This window comes from Protopterus annectens, chromosome 2.part0, assembly GCF_019279795.1.
Source record: "Protopterus annectens isolate FY-2018-M chromosome 2.part0, PAN1.0, whole genome shotgun sequence".
Lineage (NCBI taxonomy): Eukaryota > Metazoa > Chordata > Ceratodontiformes > Protopteridae > Protopterus > Protopterus annectens.
Genome location: NC_056728.1, coordinates 990,667,418 through 990,682,321, shown reverse-complemented (window position 1 = coordinate 990,682,321; position 14,904 = coordinate 990,667,418).

Sequence of the window (14,904 nt, the reverse complement as noted above, 5' to 3'; positions counted from 1 at the left end):
GGGTGAATTTTCTATTTCCCATCCACTCATCAAGATTTCTCTTGAAGAGGGTTAGTGAGGTGCTCTGTTTGACATGTATGGGAAGTCTATTCCATAGCATGGGGAGTCTCTGGGTTATGAACCTGTCCCCTCCAGCATTCTGTTGATTGTGGTAAAGAGGTTGAGGTCTCTGGAGTGTGTGGTGCGGAGGGATTGGGATTTCTTTAGATGTAGCATTTCTAACAGAGCTGGGTCAGACATGGCTTTGTAAGTCAAGCAGAGATTGCCTCTAAGTAGCCGATATGAGACAGAGAGTAGTTGGAGTTTTTTGAGTCTGTCCATATAGGACAAGTGTTTAAGGCCTAGGAACCTCTTTGTGAGGTATTTTGCAGCCTCTCCAGTTGTTGCAAGTGTCTAGTGAGGTACATCCTAAATGGGGGATTGTACTTGATGATTGACCTAATGAGGGAAGAGTAGAAGGAGAAAATGACCTCTTTCTTCCTGGATGCAAAACCCTTAGTAATGAGATGTGCCACATAAAAGGACATTCTGACCACAGTGGCAATGTGATGGTCAAAAGAGAGGTTGCTTTCAACCTGTATTCCCAGATCTCTTATAACGCCTTCTGTGTTCAATGGACTACCATCAATGTGGTAATTCATGGGAACCAGGTTTTTCCCAAATGGGATGACGACACATTTTTTGGCATTGAGCTTAAAGCCATGGTTCTGACACCAGTCGTTGGTCTCAGTGAGACCTTTTTGCAGGATGTCAACATCACTTGGGGAATTGATAATAGCTCCCAACTTGCAATTGTCTGTGAATTTTGTCAGCCAGAGTCCTCTCATGTTGGCCTGGACTTCAAAGAAGTAGATACCAAACAGGAGAGGGCCCAAGACTGAACCCTGTGGGACTCTACTCGTGACTGGTCGGCAGTCTGAGTTGGAGTCAGCTGCTTTCACACTGTGGGTTCTATCTGTGAGCCAGTTTGCAACCCACCTAATGATATAGGGGTTGATGCCTAGCTTAGTGAGTTTTTCTATGATTCCTGAGTGGGGAATGGTATCAAAGGCCTTAGCCAGATCAAGGTAAGCTGTATGAACCACTTTGCCTTCATCCACAGCTCTGGTGACTGACTCAAAGAAGTCAACCAGGTTGAGCAGGCATGATCTACCCTTCACAAAACCAAACTGTGTGGGATCCAGAGTTTGGAGATTCCCTATATCCTTATTTATTAGCTCCATGATTATGCATTCCACAGTTTTGCATATCAAACTCATCCTGCTAATGGGGCAATAGTTGCGAGGGTTTGTAGTCACTCCTCCTTTGTGAAGAGGGATGACTGTAGCAGTGCACCATTTGGTAGGGACAAAGCCTGAGGTGAGGCTGTGATTGAACAGCACAGGTGTGGTGCCAGTTCACTCTGTAGTTGATGTAGAATACATACAGGGATGTTGTCAGGTCCCATAGAAGCTGTATTCTTGGTCTTGGACACTGCTGTTTTAACCTGTGCAGCAGTAATATTGGGTACCTGGCAATCTACTGCTGACAAATATTGCACCCCCCCCCCCTCATATAATGACACCAGAAACTAAGCCAATTATTAAAGTTAGTCATCTTTTGTTCGTATTGTGGCATCCATATCTATCAATTTTGGTATCACTTTTGCCATTCTTTTAGCCATTATATTCAAACACTTTATAGTCATGGTTTAGTATTGAAATGGCGCTATATGAAGCTGGATCCACTAGATCTTTACCTCTATAGATATTACCATTATCACAGCCTTCTTCCAGGATGCTGGTACTTTTCCTCCTCTTAAAATACTGTTAGACAAAACCTTCCAGATCTTTATCAGTTTTTTTCCCTCCTGATTTACAAACTTCCACACAAATACCATCTACTCCTGGGGAACTTCCTGTAGATTGGTTATACATCACCATTTTTATCTCATCCCTTCCTATCCTGCTAGTAATTGAGCCTCATCGACCTCTAACTTTGGCATATTTAATTCTTCCATAAACATTTCCATTTGTACCTTTTCTTGATTTCCATATTTTTCTGCTTTATACAAACTTTCTGAAATATTTCTACAGGATCTCTTGTTATCTTCCTTGTTATAGGCTCCCTAACCTTGGCGACTGCCCTTTCCACTTTGCTGCCCGAGTTATTGTGCTAGACGTTTTTATGCTCTAGAATTATCAAAAACAGTTACTTAACAGCAATTCTTTCTAAACTTGTGCATATTATCAAGGTAATCCCATATTTTCTGTTTAGCATTCTGCAGTTGCCCCTTTTCTTGTTCTGAGATTCCCCTTATTTTGCAATATTTTAACATTTGTCAATCCCTCTAATTTTTGTTACTTTTTAACCATATCTCCCATTCTTTTAGTTCCACCCTGGTTTTAAACTCCACTTTAATTTTAGCCCATTCCCTAGCTATGTTTTCAGAAGAAAATTCTATCTCCTCTAATAGCTCCTGAATTCCATAACCCATTGCTTAAATTCCTCTCTTTCAATTGATAGGTGGAAAAGCACCAGTGTCTCATTTTTATTTCATCACCTTACATCTTCATTAGTAACTTCCTCTTCCTCGCTATGCAACTTATCTCCAATATAATATGCTGATGAGTGAACCAGAATAAGTTTCACTCCCTCTAAGTCATTCCATGAAAAAGCCACACAAACTGTCTTCTCAGTTGTTGAATTCTGGATAAACAACTCAAACCATTTCCCCAACTGCAAAAATAAATAAATACAACTCATTGTTCTACCCCAAAACATCTCCAGCCAACAAAACCCATTATCTCTGCTCTCATCTAATGATACCTCCATTGAACAAGTTCACAACTCCAAATGGAGTCACAATAGACAAACACCTGGTATTCATCCACCACATCTAACAGATAAAAAGAAATGAACCAAAAACTTGAGCCTAGTATACAAAGTCAAAAATTTCCTGACAAACCAGGGATAGATAGCCACTGCCTTTGAATGACTGCTACCCTGCCTGACCCATGCCTCAACTATTCTCACCAGTACACACCCTCCTAGTCGTCTAAATTCAGTCAGTCATATAACAAGATACTACTTAACTGACTTACCTTACTTAACCTCATCAAATATAAACAGCTACAACCTGTCAAAAATCATTCACTTTCGAACAAATGTCCTGTACTCAGCACCCTCTATCAATGGTGCACAACATCCGGCCCGGGGGCCAAATCCAGCCCTCCACGCAATGCCATCCGGCCCCAAAAGAGTAACCAAAAAATTTTTTTAAAAATTGAAAAAATACTGTGTCTTACTCCAGTCAAACTTTCCAGCACATGCTTACTTACCTAATTGACTGCAGTTGCGCACACCTCTAATTTGAGCCGCGGAAGTAACTATTCTTTCTTGTTTATAAGTTAGTCTGTAAACAGTAGTAACTTTCTGCAAGAGTTTGTAATAAGTCATGGCTGCAAGCCAGAATAAAGTTAAATGCAAAGTTGATGTAGAAAACAGGCAATTTCATGACTGCTGTCTTAAGTAAAAATGCCAGTCACTTGTACCTATTGTTAACTTGTAACGACCTACTATGTCTTGAGGTGGCCGACAGATGCATTAGGAATTCATGTAGTGGCCCTCCCCACAAAAAGGTTGCGCACCACTGCCTTACATCAATAGTGGAAGCTCATCTGCACCTTACACTCAAATGATGAACATTGGGCAGTTATAGCACAATCTCACAATGCATGCAGTGACTCCCTGTTTTGCCATCTATGTTGCAAAAATGTGCAACTCTCCCCCTCCCTCCCATTCCTCAACAATAACCACACAACGTTCAAGAACCCTAATGGTCCACATGCCATTACACCAAACCAGCAAACAAATTTATACCTTCCTTCCTTCCTTCTCTTCATCCTTCTCTTAATGATCTTCCTTTAACCTTCACACTGTCCATATCTGCTATATCCAGTTTTCCCTTGTCTCATAAGCCTATTCCACTCAACTCAACACCCCATCATTTCTTTCTCCATTGTCTTTCCTACAAGATACAATAACTCATCCTTTCCTTTATCACTTGGCATGTATCTTACTAACTTACGGCACTCACTAACTGTTAACCTCTCTGCTATCCAGATTTTAAATCTACAATACCTCATCACTTCCTTCCTCACGAAATCTTAAACCCACTTATCTTTCCCACCAGTTATTCCCATGTCAAGGGAGAATGGACCTACTGTAAAAATTAGAAAGACAAGATATGTAGCCAGTTTTGACCTCGCTAAAGGTTACTGGCAAATAACTCTGATGAAACATGCTAAAGAACAGACTGCCTTCTCAAGCTCAGAATGTTTGTTTCAGTACAGGATGTTGCCTATTGGTCTTCATGAAGACCCTGCTATTTTTCAGTGGCTGCTGAATTGGATTTTGCAAACCTGTATGTACCTGCTATGCTGTTGTGTACTTAGACAATGTTGTGAATTTTAACAAAGACAGACAGTCATGTGCCCTAAGTGCAAGCTGTTCTAGATACTTTAAGAGTGGAATGAAAGGCTTGACAGCAAATCCTTCCAAATGTAAAGCAAGAATGCAGGAAGCCACATACTTAACCTTCATAATTAGCAAGGGAGCTGTAAAACCCAATACAAAAAAGGAAGAGGTACAAAAACAGTTAAAGCCTCCTAGTCCTAGCCATGTATTAATGCAAATTAATTCTGAATTCTGTAGATATGGCTTTCCCCTTAATACAACTCATTGAACCCAAGGTAATTCAGATGGTTAGGTGGACTGAGGACAGTAGAAGTGCATTCACAGGTTTAAATATTGCAAAATGCTCATGCTCAGTGCTTCTAGTCTCTGACTTTTCTTAGCCTTTTTCTGGTTCACACATGAGTTGTATGTGGGTTTAGGACTGTCTTGTCACAAGAATGCCATAGTGAGGGACACCTGGTGTAATTTTCCCATATGAAACGCACTATTCAAGAACTGAAAAGGAGTGCCTTGCCCTCACATGGGTACTCACTACTTACTGTACCTCCGGTTTTACACTTTTCATGCACCACACTCCACTCCAATGGGTGTCTCTACCAGGATAAAAATGCCATATTCACTTTATGGACCATAGCTTTGCAGACTTCAGTTATCTGTTCTACATCCCAAACTCCTTCTATGGTAACTCAGACAGCCTCTGTAGGTATGCAGTCTTAGCAATTATTGCCTGACTCATTGGTTACAGATTGGGGTCATGTACTATACTGCATGAGTGGACAATAGGCAGAAGATATTCAGCGGGGACCAGTTGCATATTGTGCATTTTGAGCTTCCAGACATATCCAGATGACAGGGTTAAACTCTCTTCAGGCATCAAGCTAGGGTGGAAACAGATTTATTAATGACAGATTTTGTACTAGTTCAAGGAAAGAATCAAACAAGTTTTGTGGAATTATTTGCTATAGAATAAAAATTATAGTTAAGCACTTACTGTAATGCTGTATCTTGATTATCCATGTCTATCCTCTTCAACCCAACACTAGTTGCCACCAGGTGAACCAAGTCAGCATTCATACATCGTCTGCAAAGCTCATGCTCCACCCAGCTAGTGCTATGGCATACAGGATAAAAACCTAACTACAGCTCAGTCAACACAGGTTCAATTAGCAGCAAAGGCATCTGAGGCTTTTGCATGGAAGAATGTTTTTGTGTCTACCTCAGGGGAAGGACATTTGTCTATGCCCTCACTTTAGGAAGATGTGGTCCTTATAGGGGAGCAACCCTCAAACAGAACAGACAAACAAGGGAAGAAGGGATGAAGGTAGGTCAATAAATAAACACTGCCACACCCCCCACCCCCCTCGGCAGAAGCAGTCACCAGCTTGAACCTCCAAGACACTCTTAAGATCCACACTGGCCAAAGCCCCGAGTTGGAGAAAATCCAAGGATGGAAGGAGAAGATGGTTTTCCTAGAGATGGGTGGAGGCACTGAGTGGCTGGAAAGTATGAAGCAAAAGAGGGGGGGGGTCCACCCCTGGTTCCCACAATGCACAGCTCTTCCCTCAGCACTCCAGGTCAAGTTTGCTCTAGACTCTCAAAAGTCAATAAGACCTAATGCTTAGAGCCCAAGATACCTAGGAATAGGAAGGCAGAAATAGACAGGCTTCAGCTACAAGGTCTGTCAAGACAATAATAGTGACAATTTGGAGGGAGAAGGAGGTATGTTTATTGAAGTGGACAGATACGGACAACACTACGGTAAGTGTTCAACTATTTTATGAGAATTTCCAGTATGTCCACGTCAACACATGGAAGAGTCCCCAGCTATACATCTTGGGTGGTATCATGATTGAATACTACAGAGAATGGTAGCTCCAAAGAAAAACCTTGATCTAGAGCTCTTCATATTAAAGGCCAAGTCATGCAGCACAAATGTAATCCAAAAATGAGTTCTGAGGAAGGCAGATGAAGTGACCATGGCTCTGGTAGAATGTACCTTTGATATGAAAGGAATTTTCTTTAGAATAAAAGGATATACAGTCTGATAACCACCTAGACAAACTTACTTTGGACACATTCTGTCCTATGCTCACAGGTGTAAAGGATACGAAAAGTAATTAATGTTTTCTCTGTTGGTTGTAAATAAAATCTTAACTGACTGTGCACATTAAAGCAATGAAGGTTTATTCTCTATGGAATATTGAAAGAAACACATGAAGGGGAATAGCCTGACTGATGTTTATTTCCAAAGCTATCTTATGCATAAAGGAAGAACAGTTCATGCAGTGATGTATAAAAGATCAAATAAGGACAGGGGTGGCAGGAAAGTACTTACAATGCTGAACTCTTTTAGCTGAACTGATGGCTATTTGGAATAGTGTTTTCCATGAGAATTGGCTGGTTTAAAGGGTGGGGGGTGGGACGTGTGGACGTGTCAGCTTTTCCAAAAGTTAGTTAAGATCCCATGGAAGAATTGGTTCTTTAACAGGAAGTCACAGAAGAAAGGTACCTTGTAGGATGGCCTTGTACATCTTCAGTGGCATCAAGGACCAAAGTGTAAAACCTCGATAAAAAATGGATATAGCTGCCAGATTTACTTTGATAGTGGATAAACTGTAACCTGCATTAAACAAGGAAGACAAGCATAGCAAGACAAAGGATATTGGTGTCAAGAAAGGGTCTAGACTCTGCTGAATTTTTTTTCCATTTGCCCCAGTGTAGCTCCTAGTAGAAGATTTCTGTGACACAATGAGAACTGGGATCACCCTTGTTGTGTACAAAAGGTCTGGTCATCAAGTAATTAGAGAACCTATATAGTTAGCTGTATGGATAGAATGCCTGAGGAAGGCTGCCAGAAGTGTGGCACAGGTGATCCAAAGTGGATCTGGTAGAAAAGGCTTCTTTCTTGAGATGAGGACAAAGCAAAGGGAACCATAGTTATCGAGACTAGAATTGGACAATGAATATATAGTTTTTGCTCTGTACAGCTTATAAGAATGCTGAGACCAGGAGAAGTGGTGAAAACTGTAGAGAAGCTGTAGTAGCCACAAGTGAACTAGAACATCCCTAAGGGGTCTGATCCTGTGAAAAGTTAAGAGCAAAGAAGTGGCTGCATTTGGTTTTGGACAGGGATGCAGCTAGATCACAGCAAGGCTTCCCCAATTGATGGAATATCATCTGAGCCACATTTGGGTTGAATGATCCACTCATGGGGCATCACAATACATCTGCTGAATCCATTCATTAAGTGTTCAATAAAATCAGTGATGTGCACTGCCAGAAAGGGATTTGTGGACATCACCCATTATGACACTCACATAGCCTCATGACAAAAGTGGCATGACTTGGCAGGACCTTGTTTGTTGATATACCATGCCACTGACATGTCTGTGTGACTTGCTATGACATTCATGGGGGATGTAGTCCTAAAAGGCTCACTATGGAGTGAAGTCAACCCTTATCTCTAATACACTGATATGTATGCTGGCTTCTTGCTGACTCGAGTTCCTTGGACTGTCTGCTCCAAACAATGCCCACCACTCAAGAGCAGACATATCCATGGTAACTGTGGCTTTTAGTAAAGGAAAGATAAAGGGATGGCTGGCTATAAAGTTGAAAGTATATAACCAACATTGCAAATTAGTCTTGCATACTTTGAATAGATGAGCTTTCTCATCCAAAGCTTCCACCACATGTAGCCATTGCACACAAAGTCCACTGCAACACCCTCATGTGATACCACATGAAGCAGGAGTTTGTTGGTAGCTGTCATCAGTCTTAGTACCTTGATAAGATGAACAGGGGAAAGGGTGGCACTGTGGACTAAACTGATGAATTGCTGATCACATAGAAAGTATCCTGTCCTGAGATAGTTTCGCAATCCTTTTCATAGTGTTCAGTTAGTAGCCTATGAAGACCAGTTTCTGAGATAGCTAAAACTGTGACTTTGCAGTGTTCACTGATATTACCAAAGACAGACACAAATGCAGTAAATACTGCCTTGCTTTTTTCCAATGACTCTCTGTAGTAGAAACCAGGACCTACTCATCTAGATATGGGGATACACATATCCTCCAAAGTCTCATCTGAGATGTGACTATAACCATACATTTGGCGAACACAATGGGTTTTGTGACCAGATCAAATGGCAGGGCCCAGAACTGATAAAGACTGGCTCCTAGAAAGAAGCACATAATTCTCCTCAATGCTTTGGCAGCTTTTTTTTGCACAAGTAAGCATCCTGAAGATCCACTAAGTGCACCCAATCCCCTTTCTGTATGCATGGAAGGATGGATTGCACAATAACCGTACAGAACTTAGTTTTCTCGACACAGAGATTCAGACCTCTGAAATCTTGGATTGGTCTGAGGTCCAGTGTTTTCTTGGGAACTAAAAAGAATCTTGAATAAATTTCAGACCCTCTCTGAAATGGTGGAACCACTTGCATGATTCCTTTTACAAAAAGGTTTTGGCCTATATTTTAGCCACTTATTTTTGATGGAGTGACATGTCTGGTAGCACTGAGGAGGCTGGCTTGGGTAACTCCAAAAATTCGCCCATTTGGCTTGCATGATGGCCAGTCATGCTTGTTGGTGCAGAAATAGGCAATCCCTGATTGCCTCCAGCACTGTGCAGCCAGGCAAGATGCCAGAAAATCTGCTGCTGTTTCCCATGGGAAGGCCATGGAATCCCTGGTTATGCAGTCCAGTTCTGCCTTGTGGGTGGTGTCCATTGAAGTAGCCAAAATAGTTGCAGGAACCCCTGTCAGAAAACTGACCCAAAGACTGCCAGTAGGATGTCTTATACCACAAATTACTGGAGTATTTTTGTCTCCTAGAAAAGGATCTGTAGGAAGGGCTATGATCACATTGTGATGCCTGTCCCAGGTGCCCTGGCTGCTCTGTCACCTATGTTATGTAGAAACCACATGGACAAGTTGGAAATATTCAGCATGGTCACTGCCGGTGACATGATTTTTCTTTGAGCATCAGGGGCGGGCAGTCTTCTATAGAGATTCTATACTCTGTTCAGCTAAGATTCACTGAAAGCAATTCATATGTGTTTAGTAATGGAAAACCCTGATGGCAAATGTTCTTGATGTGAAAGCATGCTTCCCCACTTGATCTGTCACTCTGTTGTAAGGATGGACCCCTTGGCACTTATCAGATGGCTCCTTATTAGTAGCAGCTATGACTACCATTACATCTGCAAGGGATCTCTTACTTCAGTGAGTTCTGCCCTTTAATGGCTGGAGGATCTTATCAAGCATTCTGTAAATGGGCTCAGCTACAGCAAGCTCTCCATACACCTGTTCCATGACCAGATCAATCATACAGCCCAATGGGGGATCCAACCAAGGCAAAGCTAGAGCAGTCCAAAAGGCCTACATCAGAATCTACTCATCTGTAAATGGGCTACAGGCCAGGTTCCCCTCAGCCTCATCAGTTCTAATATTTCCCCAAATTTGGGGTCTTCTGGAAGGGACTGTGAAGCTCTTTTTCCTTCATGAAAGTCTCAGTTGGCTGTAAGAGACCCTTACAGGGTCCTCTCCCTCAGAACATCCAGAGGGGAATAATCTGAATTACCAGAAGAAAGGTCTGACCCTGAGGGTTGGGGTCTCCAGTGTTTTTTCGAAAACCTCTGCTTCCTTGCTCCATTTTCAATGCTCTTGGCTCCAGATTGCAGGGTATCTTGGGGTGGAGTCAAAGTTAGTGGGGTCATCTGCCAAGTATAACATCCATGGTAGAGTGAAAAAATACTGCTAGGAACCACCACGATAAAATAAAAAGTCCAATTTATTTTATGAGAAAACCATCAGGTTACAATTTATACATAAAAAAACGCCCATTTATATACTAAAACAGTCATCAATTAACTAAGATAATTGTCAATTGACTAATTAATTAAAACACAATTAGTGTAGTTAAAACAACCACCAGCATGCGTCACTTCTCTCAGCAGACACTGAATAAATACATCAAAATATAACCAAGCATCTTTCAACATTGCATTAATGATGCTAGAACATAAACAATTAGAATGCGGATCAAATGGTAGCTTAGTAAAGACTTCAAAAAATTCCATTTGTTATATCAAAAACCATGATGCGCGAATATATGCATACGCGCTTGAGCCAAATGCATGAATTGTATCGTGTCATTTTAAATAAATTAAGCCACATCAACTCATCATCGTAAATGGAACGAACATAATTGTTAACCAGCCCATTTTTTGTAGTTCGTTATCATTCTAAATCTATAGTCAGCAAACAAACGTACGAGTGGATGTCAGCATGTAAGAAAATACCAGCATACAAAAATAAGTCATGATATGTCTTTCTTCATCTTCTTTAGCTATTCTATTTTTTCTTTTTAATTTATTAACCCATGAACCATACCAATTGCTGTAGAGAGGTTGCCATTATACCCTACATATTTCTAGATTTCTTGTTTTATAATATTCCTATGTATCCAACGGCAAGCATATAATAGCCGACAGCCTTCATCTTAGTATCTAATGCCCAGCACAATCAAAAACAAACCTGTGATGGGTTTAAAGATATGAATGTTCCTACATTATCCCCACGAACTCATACAATCGTACTAATTCAGACCATTGTATGCAACATTCTTGATGTATACAAATATCATGGCTTAATATCGCCAATACTTACAAATGATATAGAGACTATTGTGAATATAAGCTTTCATAGTCAACATATCAAGGTAAGACAGGACGAAAGTCCAAGCCTTCATAACCAACCCCAAGTACACAGATGGTACATCAAATGATAATAATATAAGCTCTTCTACCAGGTAGCCCTGATTGTACAAGGCAAATGTTAATATATAATTCTGCTTGAATACTCAATCACAGTTTGGGACCTCATGATGTCAAAGGTCAGAAATATGGTCAACAGACATTACCCAACAGTTTTATGATGGATACAGCAAGTAAATCGTTGGTATTAAATGTAGATGAGCGTTAACAAAAACTTCTCATAAGCTACATACTATTGATTGTCAAAATATAACGGAAAATTATAGCCCTGAATCCAAGGCCATAAAATGTAAATCAACACGAAAAACTTGGTGAAATGGTTCGCAGCTAACTAGTATGGCCACACCAAGTATAGGTATATTTGTGAAGAGATATTTATGCTAAAAGCCCCACGATCAACATCCCACTATAAGTCAAAGTATAATTGAAAAATGTATGATACTGATTCAAGGACGCAAACTATGCATCAGTATGCACATACAGTCACTATCTCATAGGGATCATAATAAAGCGGGACGTATATTAACAGCAGTATTGAGCCCTGGCGGTATATGCGCCTTTAACCTTAGTATCCATGGTAGAGTGCTTATTTTTTTTAAAGAATTCAAATGCTGACATTGTGCCTGTCTGTGCTAACAAAGTTGATACCAAACCTGATGTTAAAGCAGGAGGTATTGGCATCAATGGTCTGGAATCAATTTATACTAACCCAGATGTCCCTGTTGATTTCAAAAATAGCTTTGGCACTGACAAACACCAAAGACATATTGAAAATGAGCTGATATTGATAATGAGCCCCTAAAGCCAATCTCTCAGTACATATGCCATCTTGGTATTGGCAGAATTGGGGTCAGGAATGCTGGAACTATAGTTGTCAGTGCCAAAGGGTCAATGTTCTGTTGATATCAGTGCAGACTGCACCAGGAAGACTGATTTTACTAATACTACAAGAGCCAAAACAAGGCACAAGGAAGGAATCAGATGTTTATTAGATGGACTCTTCACCCTGGAAACAATGAAGGATGGCACCAATCCACATCAATCTGTGCCTTGAAAGAGGCCCACATCAAGTGTTCCAATCAACATTTATGGAGGACATCCAGACAAACCTTATAAACTGAGTAGAAAATGCTGCGAAAGGGTGGAGTTCCAGAAACGTAGAAAGCTCCCTCTCTGGGGTAAAGCTTCCCATTCTCTTCCTCAGAGAAGGGCCTTGAACCAATGAAATCTCCAGCTGAGAAACTCCCATGGGGAAGGTTGTGCTGTGATGAGGGCTAAAGCCATGATGGGTTGAAGACAGAAGATGGTTATCTATTAGATAGTTGAGAAGTTGTGTATGAATACTTTTTTCTAATAGTTCTGATGAAAATTGGCCTGTAGTTTGAAAGAGCTGTATTGATACCACACTACTGCACTTGAATAATGAATGATTTTTCCAGAGAGGGGACTTTATGAAATGAAGCGTCTAAGCATTAGGAAGCACACTGAGGGACAGAGAAAGAAATGAGGACATCAGAGCAAAAACTAAGGCAGTCCAGGTTGCACAAAAAGTTGAGAACAACAAATTGTTGTGGTTTAGTCACATGTGCAGGTAAACAAGATACTTTGGTGAAGATTTGGGAAAGACAGGAAGGAGGGAAAAGGAAATAAGAATTTCCAGCAAAGAGATAGATTACATAAGACAAGACCAGTGACAATCAGGTATGTTGGCCAAAACAGGTAGGAGAGTAGCAGTGACTCAAGAGAGGTGGCAACAGATGACAGGACACCATGTAGAAAAATGGGGAAAAGGGGATGCTGATAATGATCTGGAAGACAGAGCATGAAGATAAAGTGACATTTGTTTTCTAACACTGGAAAAGCAGGAGGAAATGACTGCAATTACTATAATTACTATATGAAAGTACAAGTAACTGGTCTGATGCTCCACAGAAGAATTTGATAATTGAAAGACATTGCTCCAAATTTAGCCTCCAGAAAGCAGCCAAGACCAGTGCTGGTTAAAATACAGTCATATCAGGAGAAGTTTGTCAAAAATGTATTATATTTGCTCTGAATTCCACTCACTGTCACACCCTCAAGACATACCTCTTAAAAGGACACCACCATGAAACCGCATAACCCTCTTACCTCTCTACCCTCATAGTCAGTACTACAACATTACTGGAAGTCTTAACTCCCACTTACAACTTCCTGTACAAGCAGAACAACACACATCCAATCAGTAATATGTTTTTTTCCACAACTTACCCTGTTCTACCGCCTCCTCCTTCCTTTTCACCTCCCTCACCTCCTACTACAAATAACAAACATCTTCATAAAACACTTACACAACCAATTATTATATTACTGTGCATTACCCCTATTTCCATAACTTCCTTACCAACAAACCAGCAATACAGACCCCCCCCCCCAATAATCAGACCAAACATATTCCCCAGGTCACCACTGCCAGGTTCACTCTTCTCTATGATTACTAACACTCATTTTTCTTTCTGCCTAAAAACCGTAAAGACTGCATTTAGCTTACCCTCCATAATCTTTATACTCCTTCTTAAGAGTAATACTGAACCAACCCAGGCCCAGCAATTCCCTTTCCTCCACATCAGACTTACTTCCTTCCTACACTGGGCTGTGCCCTCCTCAATGCACATAGCATCAGAAATAAGCTAGGCCACATAAGTGCTTTTATTTCCAAGCACTACCCAGAGTCTAGCAGTCAGAGAATCCTGGGTCAAAAGAGACTCCTCCACAACTTCCAACACTTTCTATCCTCCTACAAGTATGGCAATGACACCAGACCAGGTAAATAATCTGGTGGAGGCTCTCTAATTTTGTACAGAAATAACCTAAACCAAAAAGTTACTGACCAAGGAAACTCCTCAGACTTCGGTCCTCACTGAATTCTCCTACAGTTTCCAGCTCACAAAGGCAAACCACTACTGATTGCTACAACCAATCACCCCTTGCTAACCTAGATAAATTTGAATCACTCATCACTAATATTCTTAATAACTGTTTCAAAAATAATCATTCTAGGTGATTTCAGTCTTAACTTTCTTGTCTTTCATCTGACTTGGGTACTTTCTTATATCTAAAGAACCAACAAAACTTAACCTCAGTTTCTCCATACACACCACACTGGACTTGATTTTTATAATCATACCAAATCCATCGCCAACATAAACATTTTGCCACCATTACTAAGAGACTACTGCCAGTCAACCATCATATAAAACTGCCACCAATATTAACAGCCTTCAGAAACCACAGCAGCACAAATATAGACAAACTTGGACCCTCTCTCACAGCCCACAACAGGAACCATATACCCTCCTTACATGACCGTAATACCGCAGCTGTAAGCCGACCAACTTTCTACTCCAACTTCATGCCAAATTCCTCCTGCTTATCTGAAGGCTTTATAAACCCACCAAAACTAAATGACTATCCACTGAACTCAACTCATTAACAGATGAAGCATGGCAAAAATGGACCCCCACAACTGACAACTGCACCTCCTTTATAGTCTTGCATAACTTAGCCAAGAAGTCCATCAGAAGGCACAAAAGAAACCTCCACACAAAGAAACAAATTATCCTCTTACATCCCCCCAAACACTTTTGGAAAGTGGATAATCTAATTACAGGAGGAAAACCTCCTCAT